At 40.4% G+C, this 25,227-nt stretch overlaps 1 long non-coding RNA gene across 1 annotated transcript in view; it reads right to left on the bottom strand.

Moving 5' to 3' along the window:
• Positions 1-25,227, bottom strand: part of LOC135229544 (uncharacterized) — a 335,530-nt gene that overhangs the window by 6,477 nt on the left and 303,826 nt on the right. The window contains exon 3 of the long non-coding RNA XR_010320226.1: positions 10,958-11,111. This is a non-coding gene — a long non-coding RNA (uncharacterized LOC135229544). The remainder of the gene's footprint in view (positions 1-10,957; positions 11,112-25,227) is intronic.

The raw sequence follows: 25,227 nt of genomic DNA, 5'->3' as shown, positions 1-25,227 counted from the left end.
AAAAAAGCCCAGCCCTGACCAATGTTTGCTTAAAAACTTTGAAAGTTTGTTCCTCTCTAAAATAAAGCAGGGTCTAACTTTAAAAATAAATAAATAAATGTAAACAATTATTAGAAAAAATCTCTGAAAATAAAATTTAATTTTTTTAAATCACTGCTCCATACCCCAAATCTAAATGGCTTGATATACAGCACTGGTCTTTGTGATTCACAAAAAGCAGGTACCAATTCCTGAACAAGAACTGAAGTGACAGGAGAAACCCCCCATGCTGTTAGAGCCCTGAGTATGGGCCCTAATCCAATGATCTGTCTTCATTAATTCCTTTTTATTTCATCTCTGTGAAAGAGGGGAGGGAGAAGGTGAGAGAGGGTTACATGTGCCTATTCTGTTCTTTAGCATCCAGTTCACTGCCAGGAACAAGTATTCGTAAGAGTCTAAAAAACGTTAAAGTACAAATAAGGAGGAAAACCTCCTAGTATATATATGTATTAGGTGGCACAAAGAGTTAAGTGCTCAGCTACTAACTGAAAGGTTGGCAGTTTAAATACACTCAGAGTTGCCTTGGAAGAAAGGCCTGGCAATCTACCTCCAAATAGTCACAGCTATTGAAAACCGTATGGAGGGCAGTCCTACTCTGAAAACTCACGGGGTCGTCATGAGTGAAAATCTACTCAATGGCAACTGGATTGGTAATCTATATATGGCATAAATGTTCGGAAAATTAGTTTCTGAACATATACACGGCATACAGAATACACTGCACATTAGTATTATGTGCCAAAACCCACTGTCATCAAGTCGATTCTAACTCACAGTGACCCCAAAGGACAGAGTAAAACTGCCCCATAGGGTTTTCACTGAAGCAGACTGCCACATCTGTCTCCTACAGAGAGGCTGGTGGGTTCGAACCACTGACCTTTCAGTTAGCAGCCAAGTTCTTTAACCACAGAGCCACTAGGGCTCACTGCTGTCATGTACAGTGATTACATAAGCAAATTCTGAAACAAACTGCCTGGGTTTAAATCCTAACTCAATTTATCAGCTGGGTGATCTGGGCACGTTACTTTACCTCTCACTGCCTCAGTTTCCCATTTCTAAAATGGGTCTTATTCAAAAGGTTGTTACGCAGGTTAAAGAAAACACACAAGGCACTTAGAAAAAGGCCTTACACACAGAATGAACACAATAAATGTTAGCTTTCATAATTATTAAGGGAATACAAACAAACGGCTAGGTTGAAGGAACTTCCATTGAGAAAGAGTTGAGTTCCAAAATTCATGTGTAAAGTCATTTACATCAACTGTTAAAGTTGTATGTTTAGATTCAAGTGATTACTGAGGTGTGTTATGATCTTGAACAGAGTTCTGGTGACTATACAGGCAGACTCTGCATGCCCTTCTCCTGCACATCCATTCCATCTCCCTTGGAGCCCAGACATCATGTTATCAATTAAACCCCTCCCACACTGGTGGTGTACTGTTTAAGAGCTATGGCTGCTAACCAAAAGGTCATCAGTTCAAATCCACCAGGCGCTCCTTGGAAAGTCTATGGCACAGTTCTGCTCTGCCCTATAGGGCCGCTATGAGTTGGAATAGACTCAGTGGCAATGGGTTTTTAACGGGTGTGAGGTAACTGTTCAGTGCTTAAAGACGTACCAAAAGCAACCACTAACACAAAAGTATAGTAAAAGGTTCTTATTTCAGAGTAGCAAAACCTTAGTTTCTAACACAGTGGTGAATTAGGGTGGACTGTGGATCAAGAGGAGCCCTGGTGGCATAGTGGTTAAGAGCTCAGCTGCTAACCAAAAGGTCAGCAGTTCGAATCCACCAACTAGTCCTTGGAAACTCTATGGAATAGTTCTATTCTATGCTATAGGGTCTCTATGAGTTCGAATCAACTAGGGTCTCTATGAGTTGGAATCAACTTGATGGTGACAAGTTTGGTTTGGTGGGTGTCATGGATTGAATTATGACCCTAAAAAATGTGTGTCTCAACTTGGTTAGGCCATGATTCCCACTATTGTGTAGTTGTCCTCCATTTTGTGATTGTAATTTTACTTTAAGAGGATTAGGGTGGGATTGATTGTAACACCACCCTCACTCAGGTCACCTTTCCCTGGGGTGTGGCCTGCACCACCTTTTATCTCTCCAGAGATAAAACGAAAGGGAAGCAAGCAGAGAGTTGGGGGCCTCAGACTATCAAGAAAGCAGCACCAGGAGCAGAGCATGTCCTCTGGACCCAAGGTCCCTGCACCTGAGAAGCTCCTTGACCATGGGAAGGCTAAGGACAAGGACCTTCTTCCAGAGCCGAAAGAGAGAGAAAGCTTTCCCCTAGAGCTGATGCCTTGAATTTGGACTATTAGCCTACTTTAGTGTGAGGTATTACATTTCTCTTGGTTAAAGCCATCCACTCATGGTATTTCTGTTATGGCAGCACTAGATGATGAAGACAGTGGGTCAAGGTGGAAGGGGTGGATGAAGGACAAAAAAAGAAAAATGGACAACAGGAGAAATATAAGAATTCAGAGAACTGTGAAAATTTAATTCCTGAATATACTTTCTTTCTCCTCCCTATAACTGGAAGGACTTTTCTCATATACAGCGTATATAAGTAAATCCTGGCAATATTTAAAACACTTAGATTTTTGTAAAACTCATTCTCTGAAAATTCATGGTGGCCCCATTAATTTATGGCTTAAAAACAACTCAGAACTAAAAAGAAGCATGAATAAATAAATAAAGGCACTGCTGTCATTTGCGGGTGATGTTCTTTTCCTGCTATCCACAACCCACACACTCGGGTTAATTTTCCAGGGTCAGTGTTCATAGACCATCCTCTTTCTCTTACCACCACCCCACCACCCTTAATTATTTAGAAAAGGCAGGGCCAGTCAGTGTTCCAAACATCAAGTTTTCTCTCCAAAATGCCAACTGGCACTTGGGGAGCAGGCTACATTCTCAGCTGTCAGCACTTCCACTAGCCCCTGCAGATAAGGAATGTGTCTCCACTGAACTGTTCATTGTAATTAAAAAAAAAAAAAAAAAAAAAGTAAAAAACTGTTTCTTAAAAAAAAAAAAAAAACAAAACAGGCATTTCCCTATTACCCACCCACCCCACTCTCCCACACCCAGTGCACTCCCACCACACACACACTCAAATATTTCCTACCAAGGGTGTGTCCCAAGCACGGGGTCTGGCTCCACTCTTCTTTTACATCCCTTGGAGGCCTCTGGAGAAACCATACCTTTGGTTGGCAATTCCCTGAACCCTGCCTATTCAAGCTGGCACTTATTCAAAAAGGCAGGTGAGTCTTCAAGTCAGGTTTTTATAAGGAGTTTAAGAGGAGCCAGGTGATATGCCTACTCACCCTCAAATTTCTCAAAGGTAATAATTTCTTGAGATGTTTACAATGTCTCAACTATGGGTTAATTAAATCCCTTAGGATGGTGGGCATAGGAAAATCCTCCATCTCAATGCCCCCCATTTCGAAAAAAAAAGAGAGGAATCTCCAAAATTACAAATTTCAATTTCTACATACTTGATTGAACTAAGGAGTAAGTTCCTCACATGTGTTATTCTTGGTCTGAGTCCTGGTGGTGCAGTGGGTAAGAGCTAAGCTGCTAACCAAAAGGTCTGCTGTTTGAATTCACCAGCTGCTCCTTAGAAACCCTATGGGGTAGTTCTACTCAGTCCTATAGGGTTGATAAGAGTTAGAATTCACTGGATGACAATTGGTTTGTTTGCTTTTCAATCTTTGGCTGAAAGGTGGACTTTGTTATCAATTTATTAAATCAACTGGTAATTTGCTGGATATTTCTCATACAGGAACTTATGATGTCTTCAAATCCAGCTAATCAGGTTTAGGGAGAGAGAAACTTCTCTACCTTAGCTTCCCTGCCACTCCCACACCTTTTTCATTGATTTCCATGCCCTGTTTAAGTAACATCACTCATCACTTCTCACTGTCTAGGTTATCTGAGCCAATTCATGGCAGTCAATTCCACCTGAGCCCTAGGATACCCTCATTTACATACTCTGCCCTGTTCCTTCACCAATGGCTGACCTCACATCTCCACTGGAATGTCTACTAGGCATCTCAAACTTAATGTGGTTCAAATAAAATTCTTCGTCCAAGTGTCTTATCTACCTCCCAGTCTTCCTTATCTCAGCAAATGTTCTCACTATCCTCTGGGTTGTTCAGGACAAAAACCTAGAAATCATCCTTCATTTCTCTCCTTTATTCAAATCTTGCATCCAATCCATTGACATATTCTGGACTCTTGGCACTACCTTAACATAAATCCTGACTCTATCCACTTCTCACTACCTCCACCTTACATCCACCATCATCTCTTGGTTAAAACTGGACTCCATGCACCGATCTTCCCTCTTACAATCTACATAACAGCATCATTTCAGTGGCTTCTCATAGCAATTAGGAAAAATTCCCAAATCCTTCCCATGGTCTTTCATGATGTGGGGCTTGCTCACCATACTAACCTCATTTCCTAACAGTCTTCCCTCGGTTCACTCCACACTAGCCATGACTTATTTCCTGAGCTTCCTCAAATGTGCCAAAACACTTGGTTATTTAAGGGCCTCAGAAACAACTCTTTCCTTTATTGGCAATATCCCTCCCTTCAGAACTTCATAAACCTATTCTCTCCTTTGATATAGGTCAGTTATCTCCTCAAATATCCTGCTCCCATAAGCCTTTACTATTAATCTAAAACAGCTCACCCCACTCATTCCCTCACACGCAACTCTGTCTTATTTTCAAAATATTTAGCTCTCCTTGACATTTTTTGTTAATTATTACCTGTATTTTTTCTGGTTGAGAATATATGCAGCAAAACATACACCAACTCAACAGTTTCTACCTGTACAATTTAATAACACTGGCTACATTCTTGAAGTTGTGCAACCATTCTTACCCTCCTTTTCTGAGTTGTTCCTCTGTCATTAACATAAACCCACTGCTCCTTAAGGTTCCTATCTAATCTTTTCAGTAGCTGTTGTCAATCTGATGCCATGTAGACAGTTCTTAAAAGAGCATATGCTCAAGGTAGACCATTTTTATTGGTTAAGTAAGCTAATGTTCTGGAGCCCTCATGGCACAGTGGTTAAGTGATACGGTAGCCAAGCAAAAGAAGAGCAGTTTGAATCCACCACCTGCACCTTTGAAACTCTATGGGGCAGTGCTATTCTGTCTTACAGAGTCTCTGAGTTGGAATCAACAGCAACAGTTTGGTTTTTTCTTTTTCATACTTCGGTTTTAAGACGATTCAAGGGAATGCTTTTGGTGTAATGTTTAAAGATTATCTCACGGCAATAGTTTCAGGAGTTCATTCACCCTCAGTGGCTCCAAAAAGTCTAGGGTTCATTTGAAATTCTGTTCTGCATTTTCCCCCTTTTGATCAGGGCTTTTCTATGGACTCTTTGATCAAAATGTTCAGCGACAGCAGCTGGGAACCTTCTGGTTCTTCTGGTCTCATGGCATGCTAGATGTTCTTTTAAAAAACATGAGTGGATGCTGAAGGTTATCAAATACTTATTTTATTACACCTATTAATATAATCACATTTATTTTTCCTGTACATATGGCAAATTATACTGATTCATTTTTGAATGTTAAACTAACCTTGAATTCTTGGGATAGACCCAACTTGGTCATAATATATTCTTCTTTAGAGTATTGCTGGATTTGTTTTGCCTATTTCTTTTTATATTTTGCATCTATGTTCATCAGTGACATTGGCCTGTAATTTTCCCATCTTCTGCTGCTCTTGTCAGGTTTTGGTATCAATATTCATTCTACAAGCTTTATAAAATGAGTTTGGGTATATATTTCCTTTTATATTGAAGAATTTGTGAAATATTTCTTGAATATTTGGCAGAATTTGCAGGAAAAGCCATCTGATATGAAGTTTTCTTTTTGAGAATAGTTTGAGCTCTAATTCAATTGTATTAACAGTTGTGGAATTACTTTTGCTTCCTGTTTCTTCCTGAATCGTTGTTATTAACTTACATGGTATGATACGTTTGCCTACTTTACCTAAATTTGCAAATTTATTGGCTAATACGGTTCATAACATTCTCACATTATCTTTATGTTCTGCAAGATCTGTAGTCATTTTCTTTCTAATTCCTGATATTCGTTTTTTATATCTTCATTCTTTTTCACTTGATCAATCTTGCCTAAAGTTTGTCAATTTTACTAGCATTTTCTAAGAATCAACTTTAGTCTTTGTTGATCATCTGTTGCATGTATTCAATCATTAATAGAAACAAAAATTCCTATGAATGTTTGTTTCTGGTTTTTTCCCAACATTTTGAATGGATGTTTAACTCACTTATTTTTCAAGATTTGTTCTTTCCAATTATATTTTTAAGGCTATAAGTTTCCTATATTATATTGTCTGTACTGCACAAATTTTTGTATGCACTATCTCCATAATTGTTTACTTCAAAATGTATTCTAATTTTCATTATGATGTCTTTTTTGACTCATAGTATTTTAAAATATCCAAGCACATGGAGATTTTGTATTTTCATTTTCTAAGATGGTTTTTTTTTTTTTTTAATTATGGTGTACTTACATAAAAAAAAAAATGGAGATTTTGTATTTTCATTTTCTAAGATGGTTTTTTTTTTTAATTATGGTGTACTTACATAGTATCCTCTATATTATTACAGACTCTTGAAATTTGTTGAGACTTGCTTTATAACACAGTATACAGTTAATTTTTATACACACTATGTTATGTATGTGCATGAGATGAATGTATATTCTTTCATGGTTAGATAATACACACAAATACACATATAGCAATTTGGTATTTTTTTACATGTTAAATCTTCTGTATCCTTGATAATTTATGGACTTCTATGTTTCTGAGGGGTGTGTTAAGAATCTATTATGATGCATGATGTCAAAAGGAGCCCCAGTAGTGCAGTGGTTAAGCACTCAGCTGTTAAACGGTTTGATTTGATCCACCAACTACTCCACAGGAGAAAGATATGACCGTTCCCTTCCATAAAGATTACAGCCTTAGAAACCTTTGGAGAAGTTCTACTCCATCCTATAGTCACTATGAGTCAGAATTGACTCAACAGCACACAAGAAAAAATGTATGATGTGATGGAAACTCAGAAGTACGAAGCTAAAAAGAATTGGTCCTACCTCCAGGGTCAAAGGATGAAGGACAGAGAAAACAGCAGAGACATCCAAAAGCTTGGAAAAAGGGCTGAAAGGACAATGGTTGGTGGTTTAAGGGCTTTGAAGGGCTACCATATATACTGAGGAATCTGAAGTGCAATGTTCTTGCCTAAGGATGAAGACATGCTCATAAAGATCCTGACAAAGCTTTAGGCTTGCATCTCTGGCTGATCTTTGGGCTCCATGGGGGCAGGAAGTGAAGGCTAGGGCAGAGTTTTAGGCACTCTTGCTTAGCATTGAAAGAACGTGCCAGTTCAGAGCCAATCTGCAAAGACTGGGATAATGTTACTTTTTCTTTTTGGCTACAAGCATTTAAAGAAAGCACTGTCAGGTCATGAACTGACTGCTGAGATAACAGAACAGAACTTCAGTGTCCACACATGAGAAGACATACAATCTTTGCAGAAATAGTTTGGAAACATCACTAAGCAAATGGATGACTGGCCCTCAACAATTAAAAAAAAAAAAAAAAGCAAACCCTAATGACAGGAGGGAATCTTATTTCCAGAGTCACATTATAATATCTAAGATATCCAGTTTGCAACACACTATTCTAAGTCATAAAAAGAAAAAAGAAAAGGATGGTTCATTTGTTAAGAAGAAAGAAAGAAGAGAAATGAACAGAAAGCATCCCTAAGGAAACACAGATATTGGGATTACTAGACAAAGATTTTAAACCAACTGTCTTAAATTTCCTCAAAGAGCTAAACAAACCATAGACACACACACAAAAAAAGGAAACCAAGAGAAGAATGTATGAACAAGTAGAAAACATTAATAAAGAAATATTATACAAAAGAACCAAATAGAAATTATAGAGCTGAAAAGTTGAATAGCTGAAATAAAAATTTCATTAGAGGAGCTCAACAGCAGATTTGAGCAAGAAAGCAGGAAAATGTAAGCTTGAAAAAGCACAACTGAAATTGTTCTAACTGAGGAGCATAAAGGAAAAAGAATGAAGAAAATGAATAGAGCCTAAGGGACCTGCGGGACAACATCAAGCATACCAATATACTCATTAAGGGAGTCCCAGAAAGGAAAGAAAGATGAAAGGACAGAAAGAATATTTAAAAACGTAATGACTGGAAGTTTCCCAAATGTCATCTAGATATCCAAGAAGCTCAATAAACTCAAAGGACAGTAAATACATAGATATCCACAGACAGACATAATCAAAATGTCAAAAGACGAAGACAGAAACTTGAAAGCAGCAACAGATAAGTGACCCCTAATGTACAAGAGAGTCTCAACAAGTTTAACTGTTGATTTTTCATCAGAAACCATTGAGACAAGAAAATAGTCGGATGATGTATTTAAGGTACTGGAAAAAAAATACAGAAACAAAACTATGAACCAAGATGTCAATATCTAGCAAAACTATCTTTCAAAAATGAAGGTGAAATTAAGACATGCCCAGATACACAAAACCTGAGGGAGTATGTTAGCAGCAGAACTGCCTTATGAGAAATGCTACAGGGAATCATCCTGGCTGGCACGGAAGGACACTAGACAGTAACTTGAAGCCATAAAAAGAAACGAAGACTCCGTAAAGGTAACTACTTAGATAAAACAAAGTCAGTAATATTTTTATATCACGACTCTTTTTTTCATATATGATTTAAAGCACAAATGCATAAAAATACTTACACATCTCTCTTAATGGACACACAATGTATAAAGATGCAATTTTTGTAACAGCAACGTAAGTAGGGGAGGTAACTGAGCTGAATAAAAGCAGAATGTTGTATACTGTTGAAGCTAAATTTGTATTCATTAAAAGAAGATTGTTATAAACATAAGATATTAATTGTAATCCTCATGGTCACCACTAAGAAGTTAAAAAATATAAGGAAAGGAAATAAGGAGAGGATCAAAATTGTACACTTGAAAAAAATCAGTCAAACACAAAAGTGGACGGTAGTGAAGAAAATGAGAAACAAAATACATATATGACCTACTACAAAGTAGAAGACATAAGTCCTTCCTTATCATTAATTGCTTTAAATTTAAATAGATTAAATTCACAATTGGGATCATTAAAGTTGTGTGTCAACTTTGTTGGACCATGATTCTCAGTGCTTTGGCAGTTATGATGTAGTTTAGCAGTCGAATAACGATGCAATCATTTCCATGATGAGATGTGATATAATGTGATTACCTCCATGATGGAATCTGCTGTGAGTAGCCAATCAGATCTAAGGTAGTTTCCTCGGAGGTGTGGACTGCATCCAATATAGGTGGACTTTCTGGCAAGGCTCTTGAGCTTTTGCTCACTCTGAATCCTGCAGCTGGCTCCTCTTCATCTGATCTCAAGTTTTTGGGACTTGAACTCTCAGCTTACCTTCCAATTTGGGGATTCACCAGCCTCCGCAGTCTGTGAGCCGCAGCCTGCCAGCTTACCTGCCGATCTTGAGATCTGTCAGCCTTTGCAGCCTGTGAGCCACAGACCTGTTGTATGACCTGCAGATCTTGAGTTCTGCAGTCCCTGCATCTATGTGAGTCAGGAGAAGCCACAAGCCTGACCCATGGACTTGAGACTTACCAGCCTCTACAGCCTCGTGAGCCATTTTCTTGATATAAAGCTATTTATATATAAATATATATATATACACCTCACTGGTTTTGTTTCTCTAGAGAACCCAGCCTAAGATACCAATTAAAAGACAAACATTGGCAGAATGCATAAAAAAATCATTCGATTGCTGTTAAGCTGATGTGACTCATGGTGACCCCTCCCCTCATGTGTGTCAGAGTAGTACTGACACACAAGTGTGTCAGTTCAATGGCTAATTTTTCAAAAGTAGATCACCAAGCCTTTCTTCCAAAGTGCCTCTGGGTGGACTCAAACCTCCAACATTTTGGTTAGCAGCTGAATGCATTAACCGTTTGTACCTCCCAAGGACTACAACATGTATCTATGTTTATTTCTGTATTACTTCTCTTTATACTATATACATACATACACACATACACACACATACATACACACACACATAGACATCCATGAGTGGTTCATACAGATGCTTTGGACTTCAACTAGCAGGGCTCTATTAATTATTGATAGAAAAGTACTGATACCAGTTATAAATGCGTATTTGTCCATTTCCCCTTTCAGATTTATTAGTTTTTGTATTTTGGAGCGCTGTTGTTAGACACGTACACATTTAGGAGTGTTGTATCTTTTTGGAGAATTGAACCTTTATTATGTTATGTCCCTACTTATTCCCAATAATACTCCTTTTTCTGAAGTATAATTTGTCTGATATTAATACAGCCACTGCAGTAGAACTGGATAATTTTCAACCATTTCAATAGGTAGCATAAGATCAAGAACTGATGGTATAAAAGGAAGGAATCGAAGCTGCATTGAAGGCATTGGTGAAAAAACTACCCTCTCTCCACCATCTTCACTAACTCTGACACCAACTGTCCCTCACACAGCACTCCCTACTTCTCTGCCGGGTTCAATAACTCATTGCAATGGCCACACAGAACTCATAGTCCATATTCACGATTATGGGGTTTATTAGGGAAGTAACAGTTATAGCTCAGGCTCAAAGACACTCAGAACACAGTTTTTCTATCAGGACAGCCTCTTCCCTCCTGTGCTCATAGGCGTGCCTCTGCCTGGCCTTGGGCCGGCCTCTCTCCAAAGGCACTCAGCTTTCCTTCTCCCTGGGCCATCATCTCCTATAGCCAGGTCCCTGTTGCTCGGTCTCTCCTGCCATGGCATCTTACCATCTTCAGGGTTACAGCTTCCTCTCTCTATCTCAGTCTCCTGCTTCTAGGAGCTTCTCAGTGCAGGGATCTCAGGTCCATAATATACGCTCGGCTCTTGGCTGTTCTTCCTTGATGGGAGTTGAATCCTCCTCTTTGCTCTGGAACTGGTTCTCTTTGAAGGCAAAATAAACAATCCTCTTGGTGAGCCACAATTACCCTATCACACAGTCCTGCCCAAGCACCAGGGTGGATGTTATAAGACCATGGCTAGAAAGGCCACACAAAGTAAACAATCACATCACAGTACCTTGGACTCATTTTTCAAGTGAAGTACCAAAAATCCCATACAAACAGATTGGTAAAGAATATAATCAACAGCAAGAACATTTTCATACTTATGTTTTCTGTATTTGGAAGAAATCTATAGCACTATTCTTATTTTGCCAATTCAAAGGGATCACAGAGATTAGTGGTAGATGTTGCAGTACCAGAAAACTCTCTGGTAAAACAGTCTGTGAGCAGTCTTACAAACATGGATATTCCACCAGAGTCAAAAGAATGACGTTACATATCATCAAAGAGAACATTTCAAGATCTAGCCTGAAGTACAATGTTGTCACTGATAGGCTAAAATCCATACACTTACAAGGAAGACTAGTTTATATGACTATTCAAATTTATGCACCAACCACTAATGCCAAAGATAAAGAAATTGAAGATTTTAAACAACTTCTGCAGCCTGAAATTGATCAAAGATGCAATCAAGATGCATTGATAATTACTGGTCATTAGAATGTTAAAGTTGGAAACAAAGAAGGAAAAGTAGTTGGAAAATACAGCATCACTGAAATAAATGACGCCAGAAATCTCATGAAAGAATTTTGCAAGACCAGTGACTCATCCACTGCAAATATTTTTTTTCACCAACATAAACGGCAGCTATACACGTGGACTTTACCAGATGGAATACACAGGAATCAAACTGACTACATCTGTGGAAAGAGAAGATGGGAAAACTCATATCATCAGTCAGAACAAGGCCAGGGATCGATTGTGAAACAGACTGTCAATTGCTCATATGGGAGTTCAAGTTGAAACTGAAGAAAATTAGAATAAGTCAAAAGGGGCCAAAATATGACCTTGAGTATATCTCACCTGTATTTAGAGACCACCTCAAGAACACATTTTACGTGTTGAACACTAACGACTGAAGACCAGACGAGTTGTGGAATGACATCAAGGACATCACACATGAGGAAAGCAAGAGATCCTTTAAAAGACAGGAAAGAAAGAAAAGACCAAAACGGATGTCGGAAGAGACTCTGAACGTTGCTCTTGAATGTCGAGTAGCTAAAGTGAAAGGAAGAAATGATGAAGTTTTGAGTATTGAGACGCCACCAGTGATCCCTCTTACAAAAAAGACCAGAAAAAACAAGTGAAGCGATTATATTTATGACAAGCTAGGAGCCCTGAACATCAAAGGTAAAGTTAGAAAATGGACTCAGCGGCAGGGGGAGGGAGAGACTATTCAGAAGTGGAGAGGAGTTACTGGACCTGAACAGCCAGGAACCCTCAGGCACCGTTCCCTGGAGCGACTGCAGCGGGGCTGGCAGTAGTGTTCCAGAGGCGTTTAGCTCAGGGAAGGACAGCAAGTTGCACAGACTACTCACACCTCCAGAACAAGAGAAGAACGGCACTCTCAGCAAAAGCTAATTACTTGTGTTTATTTTACCACGCCCCCAGCCCCCAAGCCGGCTTCAGTGGCTGTCAACTTCCCTGGGCCTGAGATAGGCCCTGGTACCACTCTGAGCCATTTTTCCATCCTTGAAGAAGGTATAAGTTCACAACTGGGGGAAAGATAATCTGCCAGCTCAATTAAGCTGGGGAGCTCAGGACAGAAGCAGCTCTTGTTCAGGCACAAACAGTCCATGGGCTTTGAATACCTTTCACCCCAGCATGGACCTGTGTGGGCCCATTTCAGGAGAATAGGCCCTTGTCGCCAGACTGCAACTGTTTCAGCTGAACGGTGGAAAGATGGGTGTTTGATGTTTGACACTGCTTTGCCTATTAAACGGCGTCTTCACCTACCCACATCAGGGGCCTAAGGACTGGTGGCTCCACCCACAATACCTAGCCTCCTGTGACAGGGCTCCAAGGGTAAGTAGTACCTCCCAGAACTTACAACCAAAAGCATTGGGTACCCATCGCCCTTCTGCAGAACCCACCCGTGTGCTCTACAGAACAGGGATGCACTTTCCTCACAGACACTCAGAGGACAGCTGTCAGACCCCTGCCTTGATCAGAGCCTGACCCCCTACTGCAGCCAGATACTTCTGCCTACACCAATAACCCCTGCCCCTCTAAGACGGTAGGACAGAGCCTGTACCACACACTTTATGACCAACTACCTGGGCACCTGAGTTGAATGCATACAAGAAAAGTAAATGAACTCCTAGGCTCATATACCTGGTAACAGTGCTAGCCATCTGGTGATAGTACATTAGAGCTTCAAAGGTGAAAATAATCAACCTAGCGCACTCAAGCAGCTTATTTGGGAATACCAAAACTAAACAAAGCAAGAAGCTAGGATACAAAAAGCAAGCATAAAATAAACTAATACAATAACTTATAGATTGCTCAGAGACAACAGTCAATACCAAATCACATAAAGAGGCAGACACGGGGGCAGGACCAAGATGGCTGACTAGGTAGAAGATTCCGCTTATACTTCTTGAAACAAAGACTCGAAAAAACAAGTGAACTGATTACATAAAGGACAATCTACAAACCCTGACCATCAAACACAGAACTAAGGAGTTGACCTGAGTGACGGGGGAGCGAAAGCCACGCTGCAGCAGGGACCGCTTCCAGAGCCAGTGTCCCACGCCGCAGCCTTGAGCCCTACCGGTTTCCTGGTGTCAGAGTGGTGGGGCTGATTGTGGTTTACTGAGACAGGGAAGAACAGATATAGGCCTAACCCTCAGGACCAACCTCAGAGGGGACCCAGGCAGCACACGCAGGCTCCACACAGACGCGGCTGACAGGAAAACGAAAAACTATAGGGAAGCAGCGACTGGTTTTGGAGCCTGGAGTGCAGCGTCCCAGAAAGGAAACCTTGGTGCTGGGCTTTGGACTAAGTGTGGGGGAGCCGATTGTGGCTTCCTGAGACAGTGTGAGCATGGATGCAGCCCTAACCCTCTGGGACAGTCTCAGCAGGGATCCAGCCAGCACACACGAGCGACACAATGCTCTGGAATCTCAGAAAAAACAGTTCTCACCAAACAACATAAGTAACTTTGTATATTTTGCCAGGCTACTCTCTTCTATATATCTGATTCCACCCCTCATTGCCCCAGCCAGCTTCATTAACATTGGAATCCTCTGTGCCAGAGAGTGAAGTGCACTGCTGAATTTTTTTTCTTCTTTCTTTTCTAACCCATTCTCCTGGCCTGAGAAAAGCAGCATTTAACAATCAAAGAAAAAATCCTTCCCTGACTTCCCTAAACTGAAATAACAGTACAGAATCAGCTCCATCCAGGCATTAACAGACCCATAGTCTTTGGCTTTCACCCTACAGGTAACTAGGTGGCTATTACAATGTAAAGGCAATTCTGATAGAGATCTGACCATAATTGTTTTAGCTCAGCAGTGGAAAGGCAAGTTTTGGAGGTCAGATACCTCTCTACCTATTAAACAGAGCCCTCGCTGATCCACACCAGCGAACTGAGGGCTGAGACTCCACCCACATCACCTAGCCACCTGCTAGAGGGGTCTGAGAATAGTGACGCCTACCCAAGCATTGGGTGCCTAAGATACAGCTGCAAAGCCCACCCACCAGAGTGCTCTAGAGAATAGAGCCACACCTACCTCACTGACACTTGAAGGAAGGCTGTCAGCATCCTGCCCTCCTCGAAATGTGACCCCCTGCCACTAATAGAAACTGGTGCATACAACCATCACCACTACTCCTCTAAGATAATAGGTGAGAGCCTACACCACACACTAGGTGACCAGCTATCAGGACACCTGAGCTGATTGTATTCAAGAATAGTGAATGGACTCATACACTTATATACCTGGTAACAGCTCAGGCAAGCTGGTAACAGGACGTAAGTGATTCAAAAGCTACATCAATCACGATACCACAATCTAGTAGCCCATCTGGGTGTATTGTAACAAAACAAAATAAGAAGATAAGACTCAGTGAGCAAATATAAAATATTACAATATCTTATAAATGGCTCAGAGACAGCAGTCGACATCAAATCACATGAAGAAGCAGACCATGATTCCTTCTACAAACCCCCAAATCAAAGAATCAAAATCATTCCCAGATGTAGATACATTCCTAGAATTGCCAAATGTAGAATATAAAAAAATTATATACAGAATGCTTCAAGACATCAGGAATGACCTCACAAATGAAATAAGGCAATCTACAGAAAACACCAAGGAATACGCGGATAAAGCAGTTGAAGATATCCAAAAGATTATTCAACAACATAGTGAAAAAATTAATAAGCTGTAAGAATCCATAGAGAGACAGCATTCAGAAATCCAAAAGATTAACAATAAAGTCACAGATTCAGACAACTCAATAGGAAGTCACAGGAGCAGAATCAAGGAACTGGAATGCAGAGTGGGGGAGCTGGAGGATAAGGCAATTGACACAAATATAGTTGAAGAAAAATCAAATAGAATTTAAAACTATGAAGAAACCCTAAGAATCATGGGGGACTCTATCAAGAATAATTTGCGTGTGATTCGAGTTCCAGAACAGGGAGGGATAACAGAAAATACAGAGAGAACAGTGGAAGATCTGATGGCAGAAAAATTCCCTGGCATTGTAAAAGATGAAAAGATATCTACCCAAGATGCTCATCGAACCTCATACAAAATAGATCCCAAAAGAAAATCACGAAGACATATCATCAAACCTGCCAAAACCTAAGATAAAGAGAAATTTCAAAAGCACCCAAGGATAAACGAAAAGTTACCTACAAAGGAGAATCAATAAGTTGCACTACTCGGCAGAAATCATGCAGGCAAGAAGACAATGGGATAACATATATAGAGCACTGAAAGAGGAAAAACTGTCAGCGAACAATCATATATCCAGCAAAATTGTAAAACATGAAGGTGAAATTAAGATATTTACAGATAAACACAAGCTTAGAGAATTTGCAAAAACCAAACCAAAACTGCAAGAATTACTAAAGGAAATTCTTTGGTCAGAAAATCAATAATATCAGATACCAACACAACACAAGGTCACAGAACAAAACATCCTGATATCAACCCAGATAGGGAAATCACAAAAACAAAATAAGATTAATTAAAAAATTGCTCAAAACAGGGAATCATTGATGTGATTATGTAAAAGATTACGATAGTGAAAAAAGAGGGACTAAATACAGGAGGCTTAGAAATTACATATGGAGAGGAAACCAAGGCGATACAGGGCGAAACAACTTAGGTTTTTACTTACTCAAACCAGGGTAAATATTAAGATAACCACAACAAGGTCTAACAATTCCATACTTCAAAATAAAAACCAAGATAAACATAACGACTCACCAAAATAAATTCAACTACTATAAAAAGGAGGAACACACATTCTACAAAGAAAAACTCAGCACAAAAAAGTAAATGGAAAATGAAATTGTCAAAAACAGGCATCAAAATGACAGCACTAAACTCATACTTGTCTATAATTACACTTAATGTAAATGGACTAAATTCACCAATAAAGAGACAGAAAGTTGCAGACTGGATAAAAAAACACGATCAGTCTGTATGCTTCCTAAAAGAGACACGCTTTAGAGTTAAGAGACACAAATAAACCAAAACTGAAAGGATGGATAAAAATATATCAAGCAAACAACAATCAAAAAAGAGCAGGAGAGGCAATATTAATTTCCCACAAAATAGAGTTTCAATTTAAATCCACCACAAAGGATAAAGAAGGACACTACATAAAGATTAAAGGGACAATTTACCAGGTACATATAACTGTATTAAATATTTATGCACCCAATGATGATAGGGCCGCAACATTCATAAAACAAATGTTAACAGAATTAAAAAGTGAGATAGACACCTCCACAATTATAGCAGGAGACTTCAACACAACACTCTCGGTGAAGGATAGGAAATGCAGTAAGAAGCTCAATAGAGACACGGAAGATCTAATTGCTACAATTAAACAACTTCACTTCATAGACTTATACAGAACACTCCACACAACAGCTGCAAACTATAATTTCTTTTCTAGTGCACATGAAACATTCTCTAGAATAGATCACATATTAGGTCATAAAACAAGCCTTTGCAGAACCCAAAACATTGAAATATTACAAAACATCTTCTCTGAATGAAAGACCATAAAAGTAAAAATCAATAACAGAAAAACCAGGGAAAAGAAATCAAATGCTTGGAAACTGCACAATACCCTGCTCAAAAAAGACTGGGTTATGGAAGACCTTAAGGAGGGAATAAAGAAATTCACAGAATTCAACAAGACTGAAAACACTTCCTATGAAAACCTTTGGGACATGGTGAAAGCAGTGCTCAGAGGTCAATTTATATCAATAAAGGCACACATATTAAAGAAGAGCCAAAATGAAAGAACTCTCCCTACAACTTGAACAAACAGAAAGAGAGCAACAAAAGGAACTGTCAGGCACCAAAAGAAAGCAAAAAATAAAAACTACAGCAAAATTAAATGAATTAGAGAATAGAAAAACAATTGAAAGAGTTAACAAGGCCAAAAACTGCTTCTTTGAAAAAATTAACAAAATTGATAAACCATTGGCCAGACTGACTAAAGAAATACAGGAAAAGAAACCAATAATCTGAATAAGAAATGGGATGGGCCATATCACAACAGATCCAACTGAAATTAAAACAATCATATCAGATTACTACAAAAAATTGTATTCTAACAAATTTGAAAACCTAGAAAAAATGGATGAATTTCTAGAAACACACTACCTACCTAAACTAACACAAACTGAAGTAGAACAACTAAATAGACCCATAACAAAAAAAGAGATTGAAAAGGTAATCAAAACACTCCCAACAAAAAAAAAGCCCTGGCCCTGATGGCTTCACTGCAAAGTTCTACCAAACTTTCAGGGAAGACTTACCACTACTACTGAAGGTATTTCAAAGCATAGAAAAGGACGGAATACTACCTAACTCCTTCTATGAAGCCAGCATAACCCTGATACCAAAACCAGCTAAAGACAACACAAAAAAAGAAAATTACAGACCTATATCCCTCATGAACATAGATGCAAAAATCCTCAACAAAATTCGAGCCAGTAGAATTCAACAACATATCAAAAAAATAATCCACCATAACCAAGTAGGATTTATACCAGGTATGCAAGGTTGGTTCAATATTAGAAAAACAATTGATGTAATCCACCACATAAAAAAAGGACAAGAACCACATAATTTTATCAATTGATACAGAAAAGGCATTTGACAAAGTCCAACACCCACTCATGATAAAAACTCTCAGCAAAATAGGAATAGAAGGAAAATTCCTCAACATAATAACGGGTATTGATACAAAGCCAATACCCAGCATCATCCTAAATGGAGAGAGCCTGAAAGCATTTCCCTTGAGAACGGGAAACAGACAAGGATCCCCTTTATCACTGCTCTTATTCAGCATTGTGCTAGAGGTCCTAGCCAGAGCAACTGGGCTAGACAAAGAAATAAAGGGCATCCAGATTGGTAAGGAAGAAATAAAATTATCTCTATTTCCAAAGACATTATCTTATACACAGAAAACCCTGAGGAATCCTCAAGAAAACTAATAGAAGGGTTCAGCAAAGTTTCAGATTACAATACAAACACACAAAATCAGTTGGATTCCTCTATATCAACAAAAAGAACATTGAAGAGGAAATCATCAAATGAATACCATTCACAGCAGCCCCCAAGAAGATAAAATACTTAGGAATAAACCTTACCAAAAATGTAAAAGAGCTATACCAAGAAAACTACAAGGTACTACTGCAAAAAAACAAAAGGGACCTACGTAATTGGAAAAACATATCTTGCTCGTGGATAGGAAGACAACATTGTAAAATTGTCCATTCTATCAAAAGCCATCTATAGATACAATGCACTTCCGATCCAAATTCCAATGACACTTTTTAAACAGATGGAGAAACAAATCACCAACTTCATATGGAAGGGAAAGAAGTCGCGGATAAGTAAAGCATTACTAAAAAAGAACAAAGTGGGAGGACTCACTCTGCCTGATATTAGAACAAATTATACTGTCACAGTAGTCAAAACAGCCTGGTACTGGTACAGCAACAGACACATAGACCAATGGAACAATATTGAGAATCCAGATATAAATCCATCCACATATGAGCAGCTGATATTTGCCAAAGGCCCAGTGTCAGTTAATTGGGGAGAAGATAGTCTTTTTAACAAAAGGTGCTGGCGTAACTGTATAGCCACCTCCAAAAAATGAAACAGGACCCCTACCACACACCATGCACAAAAACTAACTCCAAATGGATCAAAGACCTAAACATAAAATCTAAAACGATAAAGATCATGGAAGAAAAAATAGGGACATCAGGAGACCTAATACATGGCATAAACAGAATACAAAACATTACCAAAAATGATGAAGAGAAACCAGATAACTGGGAGCTCCTAAAAATCAAACACCTATGCTCATCTAAAGACTTCACCAAAAGAGTAAAAAGACCACCTACAGACTGGGAAAAAGTTTTCAGCTAAGACATCTCCACCCGGTGCCTGATCTCTAAAACCTACATGACTCTGCTAAAACTCAACCACAAAAAGACAAACACCCCAATTAAAAAATGGGCAAAGGATATGAACAGACACTTCACTAAAGAAGACATTCAGGCAGCTAACAGATACATAAGGAAATGCTCTCGATCATTAGCCATTAGAGAAATGCAAATCAAAACTACAATGAGATTCCATCTCACTCCAACAAGGCTGGCATTAATCCAAAACACACAAAATAATAAATGTTGGAGAGGCTGTGGAGAGACTGGAACACTTATACTCTGCTGGTGGGAATGTAAAATGGTATACAACCACGTTGGAAATCAATTTGGTGCTTCCTTAAAAAGCTAGAAATAGAACTACCATACAACCCAGCAATCCCACTCCTCGGAATATATCCTAGAGAAATAAGAGCCTTTACACAAATAGATATATGCACATCTATGTTTACTGCAGCACTGTTTACAATAGCAAAAAGATGGAACCAACCAAGGTGCCCATCAATGGATGAATGGATAAATAAATTATGGTATATTCACACAATGGAACACTGCACATCAACAAAGAACAGTGACGAATCTGTGAAACACTTCATAACGTGGAGAAACCTGGAAGGCATTATGCTGAGTGAAATTAGTAGCAAAAGGTCAAATATTGTATAAGACCACTATTATAAGATCTTGAGAAATAGTTTAAACTGAGAAGAACATATTCCTTTGTTGTTATGAGGGGGGGAGGGAGGGAGGGTAGGAGAGGGGTATTTACTAAAGAGATAGACAAGAACTACTTTCGGTGAATGGAAGAACAACACTCAACACAGTGGAGGTCAGCACAACTGGACTAAACCAAAGCAAAGAAGTTTCCTGAATAAACTGAATGCTTCGAAGGTCAGCAAAGCAGGGGCAGGGGTTTGGGGACCATGGTTTTAGGGGACATCTAAGTCAACTGGCATAATAAAATCTATTAAGAAAACATTCTGCATCCCACTTTGAAGAGTGGCATCTGGGATCTTAAATGCTAGCAAGCAGCCATCTCAGATGCATCAATGATTCTCAACCCACCTGGATCAAGGGAGAATGGAGAACACCAAGAACATAAGATAATAACGAGCCCAAGAGACAGAAAGGACTACATGAACTAGAGACTACATCATCCTGAGATCAGAAGAACTAGACAGTGCCGGGCCACAACCAATGACTGCCCTGACGGGGAACATAACAGAGATCCCTTGAGGGAGCAGAACAGTGGGATGCAGACCCCAAATTCTCATAAAAAGACCAGACTTAATGGTCTGACTGAGACTGGAAGGACCCCAGTGATCATGGCCCCCACACCTTCCGTTTACCCACTACGGGAACCATCCCCAAAGCCAGTTCATCAGACATGGGTTGGACTAGACAACGGGTTGGAGAGGGATGCTGGTGAGGCATGAGCTACTTGGTTTGGGTGGACACTTGAGACAATGTTGGCATCTCCTGCCTGGAAGGGAGATGGGTGGGTAGAGGGGCTTAGAAACTGGCAAAATGGTCACGGAAAGAAAGAGTGGAAGGAGGGAGTGGGCTGTCCCATTGGGGGGAAAGTAATTGGGAATATGTAACAAGTTGTGTATAAGTTTTTATGTGAGAGACTGGCTTGATTTGTAAACTTTCACTTAAAATACAATAAAAATTATTAAAATAAAAAAAAAAGAAGCTGACCCATGATTGCTTCAACAAGCTCTCAGAACTAAGACTCAAGGAATCTTCTCGATGAAGGTGTAATCCTGGAATTACCGGATACAGAATACAAAAGATTAATATACAGAGCTCTCAAAGATATCAGGAAGGAAATGAGGCAAAATACAGAACAAGCCAAGGAACACAAAGATAAAGCAGCTGAAGAAATTAAAAAGGTTACTCAAGCACATAATTAAAAATTTAATAAGCTGCAAGAAACCATAGAGAGATTGCAATCAGAAATTCAGAAGATTAACAATAAAATTACAGAGTTAGAAAACTCGATAGAAAGTAAGAAGAGCACAACTGAAGAACTGGAAGGCAGAATTACTGAGATAGAAGATAAAACTATTGGGACCAATATATTTGAAAAGAAACCAGATAAAAGAATTTTAAATGAAGAAATCCAAAGAATCATGTGGGACTTTATCAAGAGAAATAACTATGAGTGATTGCAGTACCAGAACAGGGAGGGCTAACAGAAAATACACAGGGAACTGTTGAAGATTTGTTGGCAGAAAACTTCCCTGATATCATGAAAGATGCTCATCAAATTCCACATAAGGTGATCTCAAAAGAAAGTGACCGAGACATATAATAATCAAACTTGCCAAAATCAAACATAAAGAGAATTTTAAGAGAGGCTAGGGATAAAGGAAGTCACCAAAAAAGGAGAGTAAATAATAATAAACTTGGACTACTCAGCAGAAATCATGGAGGCAAGAAGGCAATGGGATGACTTATACAAAATATTGAAGGAAAAAAATTGCCAACCAGGAATCAAACCATAACCCTGGCCCTCTGGCCTTAGCCCTCTAACTCTAGCCCCTAAGCCCTAAGCCCCAAAGCCCCTAAGGCCCTAAGCCCTTAGGTCCTAACCCCCAAGGCCCTAAACTCTAACCCTAACCCAAACTCTAACCCCTATACCCTAAACCCTAAATCCTAACACCTAACCCCTAACCACCCTAACCTTAACAACCCTAACCCTAACCCTAACCCTAACACTCGAACCCTAACCCTCTAACGCTAACCTGAAACTCTAACCCTCTAACCCTAGCCCTCTAATCCTAGCCCTAAACCTAACCCCAACCCCCAAACCCAACGCCAAACCCTAAACCTCAAATCCCTAGCCCTAAACCTAAGAATGGGTCTAAGCCTAATCCTAAACTGTAAACCCTAACACTTAAAACCCTAACACACAAAACCCTAACACCCTTAGCCCTAACACATTCAACCCTAACATCCTAAATGCCAAAACCCTAAACACTAACACCCTTAACCCCAACCCCTAAACCCTAAACTTAAACGCTAAACCATCTAACCCTCTAACCCTAATACCCTAACACTAAACCCTAAACCCTAACCCCAGCCCCCAGCCCTAACCCTCACTCTAAGCCTTAAACCCTAAACCTTAAGTCCTAAACCCTAGGCTCTAAGCCCTAAGCCCTAAACCTTAAGTCCTAAAACCCTAAACTCTAAGCCTTAAGCCCTAAACATAACCCTCTAACCCTAAACTCTAAAACCTTACCCCAGACCCATCCCACACCCCTAAACCTGAACCCCTAAACCCTAGCCCTAACCCCTAACCCTAAACCTCTAAACCATACCCCTAATCTTCTAACCCTAAACCTCCAACCCTAACCCTCTAACCCTAACTCTCTAACCCTAACCACAACACCAACCCCAACCTCTGAACTCTGAAACCCTAACCCCCAACCCTAAGCCTCTGAACCCTAAGCCTAAACCCTCTAACCCTAAACCCTAACCTTCACCCCCTCACACCCTCACCTTCTCACTCCCTCACTCTATAATCTTCTCAACCTCTAACCCCCTCACCCTCTAACCCCTCACCCTCTAACTCCCTCAATCTCTAACCCCCAAACCTCTAACACCCACCCTCTTACCCCAAACCACATATCCCAAACAAACCCAACACCAACCCCAACCCTAAATCTAAATCCTGACCCCTAAAACCTAACCCAAACCCTAATGACTAAACCCCAAAACCCTAAACCCCCAAAACTGTAAACCCCAAACTGCAACCCCTAACACCTAACCTGTAAATCCAAACTCTAACCTCAAACCCTAAACCTAAGCCTAACACCTAACCCCAACCGAAAAACCCTAACCCAAACCCTAACAACCCTAACCCTAACATCCCTAACCCCAAAACCCTAACCCCAACCCCTAAACCCAAACCCTAACAACCAGAACTCTAACAACCCTAACCCTAACATCCCGAACCTCAAACCCTAACCCTTTTTGTTAGCAGCTGTAGCACTTAACCACTAGCCACCAGGGTTTCCATGAGCAGTCACAGGAATAGACATATGCACACCCGTGTTCACTGAGATATTATTCACAGTAGCAAAAAGATGGAAACAACCTCAGTGCTCGTCCACAGAGGAATGGATAAACAAACTACGGTACATACACACAGTGGAACACTACACGACAATGAAGACCAATGATGAATCTCCGAAACATCTCACACCATGGATGAATCTGGAGCGCATCATGCTGACTAAGTCAATCACAAAACGACATATACACTAAGAGACCACTATCATAAAAACTCATGAAAACATTTACACACAGAAACAATCCTTGATGTTCACCAGGCAGACGGAGAGTGGGTAGAGAAAAGCTAACTAAACAATAACCAAAAAAAACAAACCCACCGCCGTCGAGTCGATTCCAGCTCATAGAGACCCTATAGGACAGATTAGAACTGCCCCATAGAGTTTCCAAGGAGCGCTTGGTGGATTCGAACTGCAGACCTTTGGTTAGCACTGGTGGGTCTTAACCACTATGCCATCAGGGTTTCCAACCAAACGACAGATATGTGGTAACTCTGGTGAAGGAAGAGACGGTACACAAGACTGGGAATCAACCTCAGCCTCACTCTAACCCTAACCATAACCCTAAACCACTTGTGCCCTAGCCTAGTAACCCCAGCCCTAACCCCAACCCCCAGCCACCTAAAACCTATACCCCTAAACCTAACTCCCAAACCTCTAACCCCCCAACCTGAACCCCTAACACCAAACCCTAACCCCTAATCCTCTAACCCTTCTGCATCTCTGGGCCTCTCGACTCTCCGTCTATTTTCTCCCTCCAAATCCTACTAACACTCAGTGGAATTTTGAAGTTTCAGCTGTGCTTTGCTTCTTGTTGTCTCCACCGGTCCCATCAAGGCACTGCATCATTTATTTGCTCTGCTTCACTATTGAGTTCCAAAACCATGGCTTAGAATCACCTGACACTGAACCTCAGCGATTCGGCGCAAGGCCGCGAGAGGGCGTGCGCACCGCCGGTTCTGTTCTGCCCACCAGACCCTCCGAGCATGGGAACCTCCTGGACCTAAGCCGGGACGACCTGGGTACCACTCCAGTGGCGACAGCAGAGGCTTTTCTTCCCGAGGGACCCAACGCCCCAGGGTGCTCTCTCAATACTCCCATTAATGCTATGATTATCCTAACCCACTCCTTCTGCGAGACCTAGTGGGTCCTCGACCAGGCCCAGCCTTCAGGACCCGCAGCCCCCTGCCGTGGTCATGTACAGGAACCTGCAGGGCCGCGCCCTCCCCGCCCAAGCTCTGCCCCTCCATACCCTGATGCCCTGCAGGCCTCTACTAGGTCCCCGCCCAGGGGAGAGTTGTCGCCCCGCACGGGGGGGGGGGCCACGAGGAAACATTCGGAAACCACCCCCCAGGCACGAAGCCGACTACCCGTATTGAGACCGTGTGAGCAGGGCTGCCCCGCCGACTGGAGCCTGCAG

The sequence above is a fragment of the Loxodonta africana genome, unplaced genomic scaffold, assembly GCF_030014295.1.
Source record: "Loxodonta africana isolate mLoxAfr1 unplaced genomic scaffold, mLoxAfr1.hap2 scaffold_36, whole genome shotgun sequence".
NCBI lineage: Eukaryota > Metazoa > Chordata > Mammalia > Proboscidea > Elephantidae > Loxodonta > Loxodonta africana.
The sequence above is the reverse complement of the archived record's forward strand: the minus strand, read 5'-3'. Positions and strand labels throughout refer to the sequence as shown.